At 39.0% G+C, this 19676-nt stretch overlaps 1 protein-coding gene and 1 long non-coding RNA gene across 2 annotated transcripts in view; one reads left to right on the top strand and one right to left on the bottom strand.

Annotated features, from left to right (window-relative positions):
- The window catches only part of LOC125232727 (coiled-coil domain-containing protein lobo-like), a 159199-nt gene that overhangs the window by 24889 nt on the left and 114634 nt on the right, over positions 1 to 19676 (top strand). The window lies entirely within an intron of this gene.
- On the bottom strand, positions 3901 to 6533 carry LOC125232446. Its single transcript, XR_007177743.1, has 2 exons — positions 6306 to 6533; positions 3901 to 4797 (listed from the first exon to the last, which is right to left on the bottom strand). It is a non-coding gene; the product is annotated as an uncharacterized LOC125232446 (long non-coding RNA).

The following is a 19676-nucleotide window of genomic DNA, read 5'->3' as shown; positions in this document are numbered from 1 at the left end:
TAGGTAAGCACTTATAGACTGCTAATTAATACCTACGGGTCCTACGGGTATGTCACTTGTATTAGTAATCCGCCTAAATAAGTTCTCTTTGTAATGTCGTACGTGTGGATGTATAGCCAAACCAAACCCTATTTTCTTTTATGAAAATAGACTTTACGCTTTGACCAATGACCGACACAGTGCTCAGAGAGGAGTTAGATTTCACAGACAGATTCTACCTAAACCTAATCACAAGGTCCCTGTAAACTTAGAAGTCTCATGTTATGAATTGTGGGAACGCGTTCAGTAATAGTAGGTTTACCTAAGCCAGTTTCACCCGAGACATTCGACGCCCCCGCGGTCGTTGAAATTAGGCGCGGCGTAATGTGCGCGTTTGTAACCGCAGCAATAACTATATTAACAATGTGAACTGGGTATCCAGCATGTCATGGCTGTAGAATACGAGTATCAACCGTTCGTATGAATGTTCGAGAATGGTCTTTCTTGCCCGCGACGCGCGTCGGCGACAGAGAACAACCGCTCTTGAAAATCTACGATCGCGGCGGGTCCGAACGACCAAGGCGTTATCTATAAGTTTCACCCATCTCCCACGCCGACGCCGTCGGTCGCGTCGCAATTAGGCGCGGTGCGCAGACGCAGGTAGGAAGGATAATGAGCGCGCAGGTACGCGTCCGCGGCCGCGCTCGCGTCGCGATAACGATATCGACGAAAATGATCATGACGGTCGAGACGTTTTTTTGGGATTGGCACGTACGGTTTGCTTTTTACGTCTTAGTTGTTCGCTCATAGCGAACAAGTTTTAGGATAAGCAATGAATGAGTTGTTTACCTGAAGGTGGAAACTTTAATTGTTATTGGCTTCTAGAATGAGTTAGTGACTTTGGAATGCATTTTTACCTAGAATGTGTATTGTGTATGTTGCTGTGCAAAGATCAATCCCGATATACTTATCATCATTAAACGGGTTGATCCATAGAAGTAGATGTCCTTGGTTGACTAAATGACTACCCAGAGTACGAGTATAATGAAATTAATAAATACCTATGTACTTATGTATAAGTATAACTAATATATAAAACAGCGTCTCAGTTCAACCTGCAAACCACTCTCATTACCACTGACATGGTTACATTTGTTAGTACTGTATCTTGGTTGACGTGAAATATTAAAGATGCTCCGCTTCGCGACGAAGCTGTAAATTTAACGATTAAATCAAACATTAAAGTGATTAAGGAATGTTGCTTAATGTCCGTGCAAGTAGCAATTATCTAGATGGCGTTAGTGAATTACCTTCTCGGAGAAGTCGTCACATCAGTTGACCGGTCGCGCTTATTAGCACATAAATTCAATTAGCATGGAAATATCAACAGACTGCATAAGATCTTTATGGCTATACATGAAGTGTGTAGGTATTGTACTGATATATAACGTCTACTAAGACTATTATTCATTGACAAGCGAATATATAGGCACGTGTGAGTATCTCTGAGCTATTGTGATATGTTCCACACTTTACTAGTACTACGAAATATGTGACAAGTTGACAACCCCTGATTGAAAGATTTTAAAAGTGGCATTGCCTTGTAGTGGCAGAAAGCATGCTCTTTCTTTAATCTGTAGATTCTCTAGCAATTGTATTTTTATTAAGTATTAACTCTGCAGTCGAGTCATGGCCAAAATGTCAAAAACGCCGTCGATATCGTCAACCAACGCTGATTGATTATTTGATTGGTGCCTCTGTAAGATTTTTGCATTGATCACGTCCTTCTATCACATACTTATTATTTATTATATTCTATATTGCATATACTCGTATACCATTTTCATCAATAGCGTCAATCGTAATCATACTAAACCCCTCAGGCCCTCGCACTCCCACGCGTCCACGACACGAGCGGCATAAAGCGCGAGTAGCGGCGCGCGCGCAGCGGGTCATTATCGCGGAGCCGCGCATGTATCCGTGTCGTCATGGCGCCGCGCTGCGCTCCACCGTGCCCCGCCGCACCTTTAACCCTTATTGTACGCCATCTGGCAGATCCGAGCAAGGATAATATCCGTAATTATTATCAAAAGACCATTGTGTATGCTCACGCTATATCGTTTCGTTTTTAGGGTTCCGTAGTTTCTTCAATTTTATAATGAAATTGTATCCCGTCATTCCTGACTACGAAAGGAGTTTTATAGGTCTACAAAATGATACATTACTTAGTATTACCAGCCAAAGCAGGTAGTGTAATAGTTTTATTTGTTACGTTGCTATACGTAGAACAATATAACATGCGTCATCGACACAGATGTTAATGACACTCGTTCAGTGGCGTCATGGGTTCATTGGCAATTGGTGCGTACTCAAGATTATGCACTCTTACTCACACTTACCTATCAATTCCAATAAAATTATAAATATGTAATTAATAATGCAAGGTACGGTATCACTAAACTTCAAAGTGATTGGTAATCGACACCGTCTGATAATCCTTGTGGTATTGTGTGGGGATTTCCAGAAAGCTTTCTTAGCGAAGCTCTATTCCATTTGAAGAAGGAAGCACGGACGTATGGCACTCGTACACACATACTGCCTTCTTTCATTGAGTAGGCATAGTGTAGCTTCAAGCATCGATCGTTTCTCAGTAAACAACGCTGTTTTTTGCGCGGGGCACAGCGGAGCGCACCAGCGGGCGGCGGTGACGGGCGCGTAAAGAGCTCACCCCGTGTTCCAGACGCTTCCTGAACAATCGACTGTACAGAACCATTATAATAGTCACCACTACTCTCAACAGCTATAAGTGATTGAAGTACATGCTCAGGCTGGTTTCTCTAAAGTGAACGCTTGCCCTTGGTCCGTGAGCGTGGAGAATAACAGCCCTCTTGGTGCCCAGCCGCCATCCGGCCGTCGCGCCGGCCGATAATTTACCGCCTCCCCTCCCGTCCACACCCCCCCCGCGCCCATCAGCCGCGGTTACGTAAAAACTTGCAAGCTGCGCTTTGCTTTCTACTGGCGGACTAATAATACCTGGGAGCGTGTCAATGAACGACGACATAATAATACTAGACAATGCCAAACTGGGAGTACTGACGGGCGGCTGGTCGGGGTACCAGATCGTATCCACCTGAATCGATTTAAAAATATCGGCAATGTTGGCCTCAGCTGAAGTGTGTTGATGGAGTAAGTGCACTGTCATATTGAGTCCATCTGACGACCACATGATGCGTATTATTGTCCTCAATATGTACCTTACGTATATCGGCTTAGATTTAGTCACGCATTTGGACGCACGACGTAGGTGAAGATGACGACAATGCAGTAATAGTTATTTGTTATACAAGGGGGCAAAGTTGTATTTTAACGCCGAGTGTGGAATTTTTCGTCCCGAAGGTCTCTGCTATCCATGCTGCTACTGATGACTGCCGCAGTCAACGCAGCCGAAGCAGGCCGCGCCTCCAACTGGTGGCGGTAGACTTCATCTGTTCATTTGTTCTTTTCTTTTCTGCAAAGTGAACAAGAACTTTGTATACTCCAGCTATACACTCAGGCCCTGGTCCTTTGAAGTGATTAACTCGAGAACCGTTGGAAACGGCCGGTGTAGTTTAAGACTAACTTACACCAAGATATGTAATTGGCCTCATTTTATAGTCGAATCATAGTAATGACATAACTAAACTCAAGATTGCATGACCAGACTAGCCTAGTACAAGTAAGTCAGGTCATTATTTAACAAATCCACAGCCAGTAAGGCTTTAAAACTATTAAGGTGCGATGGTACGAAAAGTACATGTTTTACCGCCATGATCGATACTATATATTAGTCAAATTAATTATGTAAAATAGATGACATCTAGCGGCGGGCAGGTAATTACTGGTGTACAAAACACCATCTAATATTTGCTTGTAAATAACTTCACCCATCAATACATTTCATTTATTTTCAGGCAAGTATTATGCCATTTATGCCTTAAGTTAAGACTTACGTGAGCGGTGCATTCCAAACTAACCAACCGCTCAATATAATAATGATGATTGGCGTCGTTTAAATAGCAAATACATGGAACAAACTCACAGTTGGCTTCGTCACTGTAGGCTGTGAAGCTCCCCACATGCGCAAGAAGGCGTACAACTCGTGAGAGGTTAACATGACACACCCTATGCGTGATCATAGCCACCTTCCAACACAGCACAAGCTCTTGTTAAGAAGCTCTGTAACATACATGGGAAATACTAAGTTCCTTAATGTAACGAGAGCGTGATAATTTTTCCTTGGAACTAAGCCAGTAGGTGATAGAATCAGTACAACACAACTGTCGTTCAAGTAACATGATAAGGTTACGAGAAATTAATTTACAATTGGCATAGTAGGTGCTCTCAATTACAGATCCGGCTTACATAGCCGTTAAATAATTTAGTAATAAACAATGACAATCAAGACATTACAAAATATTGTCATGTATTTTTTTTTTTTTTTTTAATATATATTAAGCAGAATACATGGCTGTTCCTTGGCAGGACCTTTAACAACCGCTGATTATTTTTTTCTATCAACATGATAAAATTAATAAATGGTAATAATCAATGTGTACTAGCCACCAATTTTGCTATAAGACAACACACATTACCATATCAAATCTTCATACGAAAGCCACGGTGATACGGCTTCTTTCGTGGCTGTCAGCGCAACGACCGCAGAAGTTGGCCCTTCATGACAAGGTTGTCGCGCAGCTTGTAGCATGCATTCGTTCAGCTAGGCATTCCGAACAGTTGCTCTCTCCGCTCTATTGGAAACCGTAATTTCACCAGCGACCTCTGGAAAGTATGCATGTAAGTGACCCTTTCAAGGTAACCTTGAGATCATTACTCTTTAAGGTCATAAAACATGCTTTTGACAAACAAGGTCTCAAGCTAACCTCTTAAGGATATACCTCTTAAGGACTATATAACACATGATGGCATCTCTGAAGACCTTCATCACAAATAACAGAAGCAGAACAATCCTCTTAAGGATAGACTATATAGCACATGATGGCGTCTGTAAGACCTACATCACAAATAACAGAAGCAGAACAATCCTCTTAAGGATAGACTATATAGCACATGATGGCGTCTGTAAGACCTACATCACAAATAACAGAAGCAGACCAATCCTCTTAAGGATAGTCTATATAACACATGATGGCGTCTGTAAGACCTACATCACAGATAACAGAACAGAACTAGCCTCGTAAGGGTAGTCTATATAACATATGATGGCGTCTGTGAAGACCTACATCACAAATAACAGAAAGAGACCAATCCTCTTAAGGATAGTCTATATAACACATGATGGCGTCTCTAAAGACCTACATCACAAATAACAGAAACAGACCAATCCTCTTAAGGATAGTCTATATAACACATGATGGCGTCTGTAAAGACCTACATCACAAATAACAAAAACAGACCAATCCTCTTAAGGATAGTCTATATAACACATGATGGCGTCTGTAAAGACCTACATCACAAATAACAGAAACAGACCAATCCTCTTAAGGATAGTCTATATAACACATGATGGCGTCTGTAAAGACCTACATCACAAATAACAGAAACAGACCAATCCTCTTAAGGATAGTCTATATAACACATGATGGCGTCTGTAAAGACCTACATCACAAATAACAAAAACAGACCAATCCTCTTAAGGATAGTCTATATAACACATGATGGCGTCTGTAAAGACCTACACCACAAATAACAAAAACAGACCAATCCTCTTAAGGATAGTCTATATAACACATGATGGCGTCTGTAAAGACCTACATCACAAATAACAAAAACAGACCAATCCTCTTAAGGATAGTCTATATAACACATGATGGCGTCTGTAAAGACCTACACCACAAATAACAGAAACAGACCAATCCTCTTAAGGATAGTCTATATAACACATGATGGCGTCTCTAAAGACCTACATCACAAATAACAGAAACAGACCAATCCTCTTAAGGATAGTCTATATAACACATGATGGCGTCTGTAAAGACCTACACCACAAATAACAAAAACAGACCAATCCTCTTAAGGATAGTCTATATAACACATGATGGCGTCTGTAAAGACCTACATCACAAATAACAAAAACAGACCAATCCTCTTAAGGATAGTCTATATAACACATGATGGCGTCTGTAAAGACCTACATCACAATAATAGGTCTTATGCACATGGTCCGCCTCCTTAGGCCTGCATTGCATAAACAGAACTACTTAAGAAACAATAATCAAAGTGCTAAATGTATAGCAGACATTAAAGTAATCATTATAATTATGACTCACACTTTAAGTGACGGAAATCACTTCATTTGTGGATATCACATTAATTACACTACCATGGATACCACAAGATTCAGGTACAATGTGCTTATCAGGAAACCCTGTGAACAGAATATATTATTAACATCATGTAAAGGCAACACAACTCGGTTCTTAATCCGGCGTGTATATATGCAATGGAAACTCAGTTCTTAATCTGAAAGTAATAAGACAAGCACAACTCGGTTCTTAATCTGAGACTAATAAGACAAAACACAACTCGGTTCTTAATCCGGCGTGCATATATGTAATGACAACTCAGTTCTTAATCTGAGACTAATAAGACAAAACACAACTCGGTTCTCAATCCGGCGTGCATATATGTAATGACAACTCAGTTCTTAATCTGAGACTAATAAGACAAAACACAACTCGGTTCTCAATCCGGTGTGCATATATGTAATGACAACTCAGTTCTTAATCTGAGACCAATAAGACAAAACACAACTCGGTTCTCAATCCGGCGTGCATATATGTAATGACAACTCAGTTCTTAATCTGAGACCAATAAGACAAAACACAACTCGGTTCTTAATCCGGCGTGCATATATGTAATGACAACTCAGTTCTTAATCTGAGACTAATAAGACAAAACACAACTCGGTTCTCAATCCGGCGTGCAACTTGTCTTATTTTTCCCGTGCCCCTAAGGTAACACGCTTACTATATATACCATTATTGAAACACATTCCAGTCAAGCAAGAATAATCATATGGCACTTGGCTTGACTTATCGAGGTTTCACTACATTCAAATAATGTAATATTTTACCTATCATTGTTCACTTACCAAATGGTTCTTGACAAAGGTATTTATATATCATCATCAGGCATGGTGCATAAGCTTAATAATTAAACCATCAAGCTTGCCAGACACACTAGAGAGGTGCTCCAGCTGTAGGTATATGTGCAATTTAAAGCACAACATTATCCATATAGCTGCCACCTGCACAACTACATAATTTTGTTAGTTGTGTTAATACTATGCATATGCAAGAATACTTAGTACAGGTGATTGAGTTTTTATAACAAAATATCATTATTTTTGATTCTTGCAAAAGTCACAAAACATGTAAAATATATATATTCTTGTGAAATCAAGAAGCAATAGAAGTGTACAGTTATTTTTTTTTTATATTTCAAGGAACAGAACATATTAAAAGTAGACAATACTTGTCAACTTCAAACGTTACCTGTTTGTCATGCTTCGGTTCAGAAACATTCCTTCGCAGTGAAGGGTTAAAATTATTAGAAGCTCCAATTAAGTTATTTACCTCAGATCATTGCACATCTGTTAAAAACTTAACTGATTGGCATGTTTCAAGCCCAATTCCAAATCAAACTGATTTGTTGTAACAGACAAGTATAGCATGTAGACCGTTAAAGTCCATCAGGTCTATAAATATCAAAATCTCTTACCATTAGCTATGACAAATTTTACCAGTGTCATAAATAGTTCAATAGATATCCAGTTTGGTGTTTCCAGCTTTTAGCAAGATTTAACCTCAGGAACTTCTGGAATCATGCCTTACCAATGCAAGTATTTTCAACTTATGGTCAATATTCACCAGGTTACCGGCAGGCAACTACTGTAATCAATAAATTAATCTGGAAAGGAATGTAATTAAGGAACAAATTATATCACTGATAATGCATTAAATGGACACTGGACTATGTCATGATAATAAATGTTCCAAATGTCTGTCTAGGTAATATATTTGTCTTTGGTTCAATTTAGAACATGATTACATTGATTACATTTCTTGTCAAAAATGTTTGCAATGCTAAACCAGCATTATTATAAACAAAACAGCATCAACAATACACTATACTTCAGTGCTATGCCCTTAATTTTAACACACATTATGGTTTTAACAAGATGCATAATTAACCTCATCAAAATATTATTATTATTTTATCAACATTTTTGATGAATTTGTGCCATGTAATATAGCAACATGTTTCCTCATTTAGAAAAATGCAAGATCATACAGAGTTTATATGCATAAGAATGTCACTAAGACAGATTTCAAAATACAGTCCCCGGAGAAGTGTTAGTGAACTTATAACAAAACACAAACAAGACAAGACAGTTGTCAAAGTTTTCTTATGCTTATTTACTCATCCCTTTATACCAACCTGTAGTGAATTTAAAATGTATTTACTGTCAGTATACTTACATAAGCCAGATGCAATGGTACAATATTATTGAGTAGGATAAATACCTTATTCCATGTCATTCCGGACAAACTTATATTTAATATGACAAATAGGGCAAGATAATGATCATCTCTCTTTGTAGATCATTAAACCCATAAAGTCACCTGTTATAAGGAATCATTTAGGTGTAATTTAGATCTAAGTACTTGTATCTTATACTCTGTTTCACTGTGACACTGTGACAATTGTCAATATATCACAAGTAGGTTCAATATGTATTATGTATTCTGAAACATATCTGGAAGCACAAAAACACAACACACAAGTGAGCTAATGATTATTCATTACTGCAGCCCCTCTATATATACTGGTAATACTCTTTGCCCGGAGCATTATGTGAATGACAACTTGGATGTGGTTAGCATCTCACCGTCCATGACTTACTGTGGTACTTATTGTGATACATTTTGTGAGTATATAAAAGTATTAGTATCTTCAACATGTACATAACTAAGTTGATCTGAAAGAAAGAAACACAACACAGGCTACTATAGTGGATGTTGATAATTTCAGCCCCAGAGCACTGTGTTTGGATCACTTTTACTTCCGATTTCACACTCATTATGATAAATTATTACTCCAAAGTGTGAATATCTCGTAAACTGCAATGAATCTGAAAGACAACACAAGACACGCCAGCACACTAGGCATGTTCTATCTCTTTGTTGGCACAATTACGGACAGGTATTTGATCACTGCCTTTGCCTTTTACACTTTTAACTGTAGTATATGGTGCTAGTGTCTTTACTCGTCGAATCAGATCGACTGGTGTTAATTAAATACTGTTGGATGACAATGAATGGTTACGAGCGCGGCGCGAGAATGATGACATTGTCAATTTCGGACAAATTTCATAGTACGGGCGTATATGGGTACTTAATATCGCGCTTCTGAAACTGTTAGAGTAAAAACACCAGGATACCACTATTAATTATACAGTTTATTAAACGGAATCTCAAAATACAAGTTCAATGACAAGCTATCTTCAAGTGACGCTCTGAGTCCGTCTGCCGCCATTTTTGACAGCGATGCCTAGGGATGGGGACCAGCGACTAGTGATGTCCTTACATAACACACGAGAAGTAAAATACATTTGCACCCGAGTGTAACACAAAACTTTTCCCCTCACTAAAGCGAGGAAACTACAACGCAAAAAATGCATTTATCACTGCTTCCAGTAGTTCCACAGGTGGTAAATCATCTTTATTACTAGATTCACCTACTTTTATCAACTTTAAAGCAGTTAATTTGACTTTATTCAAGGTCAAACTACTTTACCCACTAGTGGATAAAATGCGTTTTTACCCGCTGGTATTAAAGGACAAAACACGTGTTTCCGAGCTAGTGAGGGGAAAATAAAATGAATGCATGATTTTCCTGTCGTGTAGATTTTATAGACAATTTCCTAAATAAAGTCAAGAAACATATTTAATGTGAATTTGCATCACCCTCCGGTCTTTTTAACCGTCGCCTCATATCTCTCAAGAAGGACGGTTATCAAGTCGTCTGTATGTTTTTTTTTTACTTTTTTTGTTTTTATTTTTTCTGTTTGTTCCTCGATATCTCCGTCGTTACTGGACCGATTTTGAAAATTTTTTTTTTGATTGAATGTATATTGCATACAGATTGGTCCCATTTTTCTCAGAACCCAGTTCTGATGATGGGATCCTGGAGAAATCGAGGGAACTCCTCGAATCTGAAAGGCATACATATGGTGAATCTCCTTGAAAGCAGCGACGCAGTTAACATCGGGGACTTAAATCTACGAATGATACAGCTAAATCACACTAGAACTGTTGGTGCTGGACTAGAAGTGAAAAAACGTATCGATGATGACCTATGTGTATTAAAACATACAGGGCTGCCCTCAAGACCATGCCATGCAGGAAACGGTATATTGGACGTAGCTCTACTCACCGGAGAAGTAAGACATTCGTAAGGACTGTATCGATAAGTATAAGGACAAAACAAACCTCGTCTAAATGTTGACATGTGCATAATTTTATATTATTATGTTCCGAGAGTATGATCTGAAGGTATTGGTAAGCACTATTTGATATAAGAAGGTCTAATTTTTATTTTATTTTAGAGACTTTACGGTACTTTCATTAAGGTCTAGCAAATAAATTTCGGACAACCCCTATCTGGCTTAATTTGAGAATATTTCAATGACTGTTTGCACGATTTCAACAAACAAAGGTTAATATGCTGCCAAAATATATTCTTTAAGAGTCCTCTTCATGGTTTTTCAATTGCGTACTTGCAGAATAAATGCGGTGAATTTATATACCGTTCCGGATTGTCGTAAATTTTTGATGCAAGCAGGATGAGAGAAACAGATAAAAAAATTAGCCATAGGCCAAAGTCTAATTGACATTCACGGTGTTTGAACAGTGCCTAAACCAAATCGATATAAACAGTGTATGATAGTTAAATTCGACATCAAAGTCGGAGTTAGAGGAAGCACCATGCCACATTCTCTAAATGGCCGCCATACACAGATCCTGAACTTTATTTCTTAAAAATAACTATGGCTAGACTATGTCCAGATATTCTGCTTTGTGGATCATATGTCGTTGAGGTTCACACAGTACAATTTTTTTTCGCAATCGTATCGTTTTTTACGCACTTTGTGAATTTTCTAGTAGCATTTGTCCGGAATCGTAATTGTTACTCGGGAGGATTAAGTCAATACTGTCTAAACCACGTCGAGTTTCTAGTACAAAATGTGAACCTTATTATGTGCCTTATTAAGCCTATGTCTTGTTTTAAGAAAAAAATATAATAGCAAATAAATACGGCTACTCAAAGTTGTCCTCATACTTAACGATACAGTCTTTATGTGCAATGTAAACATCTTGAATCAATATCTTCGGATCACCTGCCTTGGCTTTTCTGTATGGACATTGACATGGAGGAAGAACGGAATGAAACTAGAAACATGCGATTGCTATACGAAGACAAAGATCTAGCCAAGCGTTACATTGAGCTAATTGAAAATAACATTGATCCAGGTGCGCAGTTACAGACCGACGAACAATGTGAGCTGTACATAGAAAACCTTGAAAACACCGCTAATATGGCTCTAGATATAGTCGTACCAAAAAAGGTCCAAAATAAAAAAGAATTACTACCATTGGACATACAAGATATGATCAAGAATCGCAACGCTGCAAAACAAAATGTAAAGAGGACTGGTGGACATTTACAAGCTCGAATCAACTACAACAACGCTAAAAAACAACTTCAAAAAGCATTACAAGACTACAGAGAAGCTACATGGACGAAGATAATAGAAAATACAAAAGACAATAGAACCAAAATGTGGAAGATTCAAAAATCTTTAAAAAAACCACCACAAAAATTACCCTACCTTGAAAACTGCTATACAGAGAAAGATACGATAGACAAACTGGTCGATGCAGCGATAGTAAAGGAGTCTCCAATAAAAGAATCAGATGAAGGTAATGAACAGTATACTCCATATCAACCACTCGAAGAATGTAATGTTTTAGAAGTTAAAAAAGCTATCTACTGTTTTAAAAATAATAAAGCGCCTGGGCCAGACCAAATAAAAGTAGATGCATTGAAATTAGCGGGTCCTGCATTTTATTGGGCTCTAACTAAAGTCATAAACTATGTCTTACTAACCGGTTATTATCCGAGGAAGTGGAAATTGGGTCAATGTATTTTTCTACATAAATCTGGGAAAAATTATAAAGACGCTAAATCTTATAGACCCATTACATTATTAAACGTCATGGGTAAGATTTGCGAGAAAATAATATATAGCCGAATACTTAAGGCATGCCATCATTTAATTCCCGATTACCAACATGGTTTCATGCATAAACGAGGCACAGGAACACAGATTCTACGCACATCGAAATATATTTCAGATGCTTTGGAAGAAAGACATAGCGTTGCTATGATTTCAACAGACTTGAGTAAGGCTTTTGACTCCATAAACCACAAAGGCCTTATATTCAAATTAGTGGAAAAGGATGTCAGCAACAATATCATCAAAATGATTGAAAACTACCTGTTGAACCGAAAGGTGCAAGGAAGGTTTCGAACAACGACTGGGGACGAAGTGGAAATTCCACACGGAGTGCCTCAAGGGTCCATCCTTGGGCCTTTAATATTTAACCTGTACGTGCATGATATACCGAAGACAAACATAGCCGGCCAGATGCTTTCTCAATATGCGGACGATTTGTGTATTCTAAATTCAGCAGTTCGGCCAGATCAAGCTACACAACGCGCTACATGGGCTGCCAATCAAATAGTCGATTACTATGAACGTCGGGGACTACGCTGTAACGTTGATAAAACAGAGTGCATAATGTTTACCCATAAAAGAGTACGCAGCGTACGTAACCCAAACGGCTACAAACCAACAGTCAAATTAAAAGGAGTCCATCTTGAATACAAAAACTGTGTCCGATACCTCGGGGTCCAATTAGATAAACGACTTAGCATGAATGAACACGTCAGAAGCGTTGTAAGAAAATCTAAAAGTGTCAGAGGAATGTTGGCACCTATAATCGGCTATTACTCTAAAGTAAACATAGAGACCAAACTAAGGGTGATTCAGGCATGTCTCCTGCCTATACTAGACTACGGAATAGTGCAACTTCTCCCCCGAGTAAGCAAGACGAATATTTTAACGCTTGAAAGGCAATACCGTATGGCTCTTAAGTCTGCGGGAGGTTTTCCTCGTTCAATACCCACGGAAATGTTATGGGACTTACTTGATGAAGATCCATGGCATCTTAGACTTCATGACTTACACCGAGATATGTTAGACAAACTAAACAATTTGTGCATCCCAGGACTAGAGAACCCAGGGCCAGAATATATTAAGTATGGTCAATACAACCCGATGATGTACAGCAACAGAATCGGCGAAATAGATTATATCAGTAAAAAAGACAGACACAAACAAGTGAGTAAAAGGCCCCTACCCTCAAGGGAACATCTGTTAAAATAAAATTGATTCGAAAATTTGTAAAAATAAAACATAAGTGTATTTAGATACTAATGTACACACTTGCCTGTGAGCTGTAAATTGGCTACACGACATAAAATAATTGTATAGATCTTTAAGACATATTACATTAAGTACACAACCCTTTGAGGACATTATTTCTATGTAACAAAAATGATATATAATAAAACACTTTCTATTCTATTCTATTCATATGGTGATTTTGTGTTCTTAAAGGAACAGCAAGCATTTAGGTACGGAACAGTGACATTTGGTGCAGTGGAACTGCTGATGATGGCCAGAACGGAACTCTTCAAATCTGAACGGCACGCTTATAGTGACTTTGGTATTTTTATAAGAACAGCATGCACTTTCGTCCAGAACAGTGACATTTGGTGCAGTGGAATTGCTGATGATGGTCAGAACCGAACTCCTCAAATCTGAACGGCACGCTTATAGTGACTCTGGTATTTTTATAAGAACAGCATGCACTTTCGTCCAGAACAGTGACATTTGGTGTAGTGGAACTGCTGATGATGGCCAGAACCAAACTCCTCAAATCTGAACGGCACGCTTATAGTGACTTTGCCATTTTTATAAGAACAGCATGCGCTTACGCCTAGAACAGTGACATTTGGTACAGTGGAACTGCTGATGATGGTCAGAACCGAACTCCTCAAATCTGAACGGCACGCTTATAGTGACTTTGGTATTTTTATAAGAACAGCATGCACTTACGTCCAGAACAGTGACATTTGGTGCAATGGAACTGCTGATGATAGTCAGAACCGAACTCCTCTAATCTGAACGGCACACTCATAGTGACTTTGGTATTTTTGTAAGAAAAGCATGCATTTAAGTTCAGAACAGTGACATTTATTTAGTTATGTTTGTTAAGCATATTGAGTTTTCAAGTCAAAGTTTGTCAAGCTTCGATTTCTTATAATATAATCGGATTCATGAGGAATTGAGGAAACTCCTCAAACCTTAACGTTATACGTATATTCATATTTGTGTTGCCATCTAATAATTAAAGCATTAAAAGCAGTTTTAAAAAATACTTACACATTTCTACATAATCCAACATTTGCAAGTAGCTTTCACCAGAACTCGGAAGGCGACGGTTTTTTTTTTTAAAAATTATGTAAAGAACAATTTTACAGAAAACAAAAAAAAGTGACAAACGGTGAATCTATCTCTATCTCTTCCGGTGGGGAATTGCCTAAATTCTGCTACAAAAAATTCATATAACTGAATCGTAACGCTTTAAAATTACGTCTCTGTCAAGGGTAACGTAACGAGACAGCGAACTCTGAACCGGAAGCGATGTGATTCCACCCCGCCGGAAGCAGGTAGCAGAACCGTAATATCCCCGGTGCACTTGGTTATGTCCAAAATTGCATTCTGCGAACGCCAACACATCGTTAATTAAAGAGTTAATGTGGTTAAATGTCCTTCCGGATGGTAACTATTTGATTTAGTGATAACTACATCTTATATACCTACATAAAACATCCCTCATGTCACTCTTCGCCATTACTTCTTGATATACTAAAATATTGTTGTTTGTTGATTCAGTAGGTAACTACTGAGGCACACTCAACATCCAAAGCATGCTGACTAGGGTTGCAAAAAAACGGTTTTTTTTCTGGCTTGAAAAAAAACATGAAAAAAAACCGTGAAAAAAAACAGTTTTTTTTCTGGAGTATGTTTTTTTTCTAAAGTACGAAATCTGAAAATTTGCAAAGTAGTTAATACTTTTATAAGGTTTTTTAGACTTAATGTTAACTATTAAACGAATTTAATCAAATAACTTTAATTTCTGGTCTTATAAAAGTAAGTTTTACGAAATTTGTAGTTGGTAGTTATCACTATTTACTGTTGGCAACACCACGGCCTCTCCACGCTACACGCAGCATCGGGGATTCCCCAATAAACCTTTTTATACTGAATGTTCATTGAGTTAAAATGTACGTTTTTGTTATTGAAACATGTTACAACTCACGAAAAACCGTTATTGTCATTTTATTTGTTCATCTGAAAAAAAACCATATTTAGAAAAAAAACCATGGTGCTCGGTTTTTTTTCATGTTTTTTTTCACAATTCTGAAAAAAAACATTTGGTTTTTTTTCTATTTACAACCCTAATGCTGACGTTCGGAGTGCATTATCATGGCAGCTTACATTTGCAATCTGTGGAATCCACAGGTGTTTAGAAGCGTGGATCCTTTACAAAACGGATAAACAGTAAAAATATACCTAATGTTTATGTACACATTAACGTTTCCTTCGCTAATATTGAATTCCTTCCACCCGACGGAGCAACGTCGCGATTTTATTTATTACACCTCACGCCGCGTGAAAACAGCGCAAGCGTCCTTACCGTCCTCAGATAACGCCCGCCGAGTTGCTCAAACGCACTACGTGTCTTATCGACGCCAGTTTTTTGCCTCGCGCGGTTTGATACGGACAAAGAGACTAGAATAAGTAGAACTAGCTCGTGGGAACGTTGAAGGGTTGGTTCAGTCAGTTGGCGACGTCGCGGGCAAAAAAGTCGCGGGCCTGCGTGAGAGCGGCGGTTAATTGGAGCCCCGTTCGGATCGATTGTTATTCCAAATGCGGATGAGGGCTTGCTGGCGCTGTTAGATGTATTATCGGCTCCGGTCATTTATCAACGACATGCTGTTTGATGCTTTTTGTGCGTTAGATATGGACTACGTAACTTACATACGATTTTGACGAGTGTACAGACGACTACAAAGAGATGTATCCATTTTTTCACCTTATTGCATCGTAATAAGGTGAAAAAGTGTATACATCTCTTTGTAGTCGACTGTACAGTGTAGGTGCATATATGGAAGGAATGTTCTGTTTGCTCTTTTTTAATTAAAATTATTAAGTCTTTTGTTCAGGGATCCGGTTTGAATTCTTAAACGTCAATGATTGCAAATATTCCCCGACTAATAAAACCGCAGTAATATTTAAAACCCCATTGAAGCGTAATAGAAGATAATTTATACCCGTATTATTTTGCATGTAGGTGATTCAAATTCTAGACTGAAACCTTTCTCGGGAGCGGTGCAAGTAGGTATACGAGCACGTCATGATAAATCGCTACTCTAAAACTCCTTCTCCAATTCTGACACTACTTGAAATAGCCTTGCAGCTATAACTCTTGCTGTAGGTATCAATTTCTCGAAGTGTTTTCAATTCGGATTGGGTTATATAACGCTGCAGCTCTTATCAGCGCATACAAGGCTAGGATCCGTTATCAGAGCCTTGTGCAACGCAACGTGTTCGGTTGGCAAGGTACGCGAGATTGGCTCCGCTTACTGCCGAGTAGGTAATAAAGAATTAATGCAATTGATTCGTGCGTGATACTCGTCGATAAGAATCGAAGAGTAACTGCAAAGGATCTCGTGTATTTAGATACATTGGTAAACTTTTTAAAGAGTGAGTCTTCTACTAAAAAAACCTATTTACAACTAAATCTAGCTGATTTTTAAGGATTTAAGTACTTTTTCTGTCGAATTTCTACGTTTCTATTTCATTTCTACCCTATTATTGACTTTAAGAATGTACCTATCATATGGATTGGACATGTATTACCTACAATTTTTGTAGGAACAGGCTGCGCAGTGCGCACAGTTGTTGGTCCCTTATCGGTGACGACGACGACAGATTAATGCTTTTAATGCCCTTTCTGCGAGTTAGGAAATGCAGCTTTGTGTTGATAAGAAAGAATTCCGCGTTGTTCTATGTAATGCTGATGAGGTCATTGCTTGTGGGTGGTCCTGCATTGTCTTTTTCGTCGTAATTATTATGGATTAATATCCAATTACATATTATGCATTTTATCAGGGCACGGTTTTATAAATTCTTCGACAGTTACTGGTTTATCGCTGTGCCGGTTTAAATCCAACTATGGGATGGTTTACCTTTTCAACAGTCTATGCTTGCTCTGTAGTTTGTTTTGAAACGCTGTCTAAGTAAAAAATTGCATTATCTATTTATTCGCTATGTCCTTATCTATGTTGGTGGTCTTCAACAAATCAATCATCGACTGACTAAACTAAATGGTATAATTTTTTCCATAAGATTTATTGCCAACTGTGGCTCTAAACTTGAAATTCTACAGTGCACATCTGAGGACGTTGTAGCCTTGTATAAATATATTTATTGGTTTTAGTAATTGGCATTGACATATGTCGTTCATCTCTGTGATGCGTAGTGCTTCGCTTTGGGATTGAGAAGCGTGAGTGCGCGATTCTCACCGGCCCGGCCAGTGCTATAACTCGTAGTAGGGACTGGCCAGGCTAGAGCGTTTTAGTATAATTTCTCGCTTACGTAATTGTTATGCTGTTAAATTATACTGATGCACTTATTGGTTACCCTCTGGGTTCGAAGGTCAGATGGCAGTCGCCTTCGTATCTAGTGCCTATGACATTCTTGAGATTCGTTATAAAGATCGCGACCGTTATCATGAGTTGTCGCAAAAAGCTAGGATCACGCGAAGAAACTAATCCACTAGCGGCGACGGTCCTTTTTACTTAGGTATATCATGAATCGCCTTTTTTGCTTGTACCTTAAAAGTTGGACTACCTCTACGGACAATTTAAATCTTCCCCGACATAAGTAGGTAACACGTACTTGCGCTGTTTCAACACTTTCAACATCGGCGGCGCACTTTACGCACTGCCGGCTCTGTCCTATACCTGACGTTGACGCGCGATCTTATTACGGGCAAAGAAAAAAACAAAAGGCGGCAGCGGCGGCGAGGCCCTGGAGATTTATGGAGGCGCGGCGCCGCCGGGGGCCTGCTAGGGCTGCCACCAGTGCCACCCGGGATGGTGGCGTATCGGGAATACCTAAAATACAGTTATTTGCTTATTGTGAGATTTGCTGTAGCACTTTCTAGTCAGCGACGTGCATTAAACTTGTAAATATTGATACCTATACTATTGTTTTAGCCAACTTTGTATTGCCTGGAAAGATAAGCAGTAAAAAATTAGATATTAGGTAATCATTAGGGTTCCGTACTTCAAAAAGGAAAAACTGAACCCTTATAGGATCACTCGTACGTGTGTCTGTCCGTCTGTCACAGCCCATTTTCTCAAAAGAATAGGTTAAAGTAAGTTTTTCTTAAAGAATAGGTTATTAGGTATTAATAAAGGTTTAAGTAAGTCTTTTCCTAAGTTAATGTAGGTATGTATGTCTTGCAAAATTTGATCTATAATTTTACTACAGAGCTGTCATCATATGAGTCCATTGTTAGGAAGATCTATTATGAAAATTAAAGTTAGGTACATCCATCTTCTAATTTTAGTGGCCAGTTAAAATGTGTAAATCGTAGACAACCCTGGATCAGGCCCCGAATCGCGCTCGCGACTTCCAGGAAGCGCGATGCGGGCAGGCAGGGCTGTGCACGCCGCACGCCGCATATTGATTGCGCGCGCTTCCGCCGCCGCGCCGCGCCGCGCGCCCTGGAGCTTGACCACTGCCGATTTATAGGGACTGGGGTACTGAGGGCTGCTCTGCTAGTCAAGGGACATTTGAGAAGAAGGGCTATGGTATGATTGCGTTTATTGCATGTCCCCGTAGCTGATACCCCAGTGTTAACTTCTAAGGATTTCCCCAAACCTATCGACGCGGAATCGAGTCTAGCCGACCAGAAATCGCTCGTTAGTATGACTCGGTCGCGCGACCGTCGCCCACGTAAGACACGGCGTTACGCGTCGTCGTCGCTGAATGGCGTACGCATCCGACCAAACGCATGTTCATACTAAGTGCGTTTTCACATTATCCGATCCGATATCGGATGTAAGAAGGACTTCAAAGGCAAAAATCTAGGCGGCTTAAATGTATGAGATATCCGTCCTACATTCGATATCGGATAGGATAATGTGAAAACGCACTAACGAGCAATTTTTGGTCGGAGAAAGCCGATTCCGCGATTTCGGCGTTTGGGGAGACACAATTAAGCGTGTGAACGCGAGAGTGATGCATGATGTGATGATGATGACAAACTATAAATGTGGTTTCATTTTAAATACATCACCTTAGATATTCGTATGAGTATCCTGTACGACTGAGCTTTGAAAGTCAGTTGGTTAGATTGGACTGATGT

The sequence above is a fragment of the Leguminivora glycinivorella genome, chromosome 13 (genome assembly GCF_023078275.1).
Source record: "Leguminivora glycinivorella isolate SPB_JAAS2020 chromosome 13, LegGlyc_1.1, whole genome shotgun sequence".
Taxonomy (NCBI): domain Eukaryota; kingdom Metazoa; phylum Arthropoda; class Insecta; order Lepidoptera; family Tortricidae; genus Leguminivora; species Leguminivora glycinivorella.
Note: the sequence above shows the minus strand (reverse complement) of the source record. Positions and strands in the feature narration are given on the sequence as shown.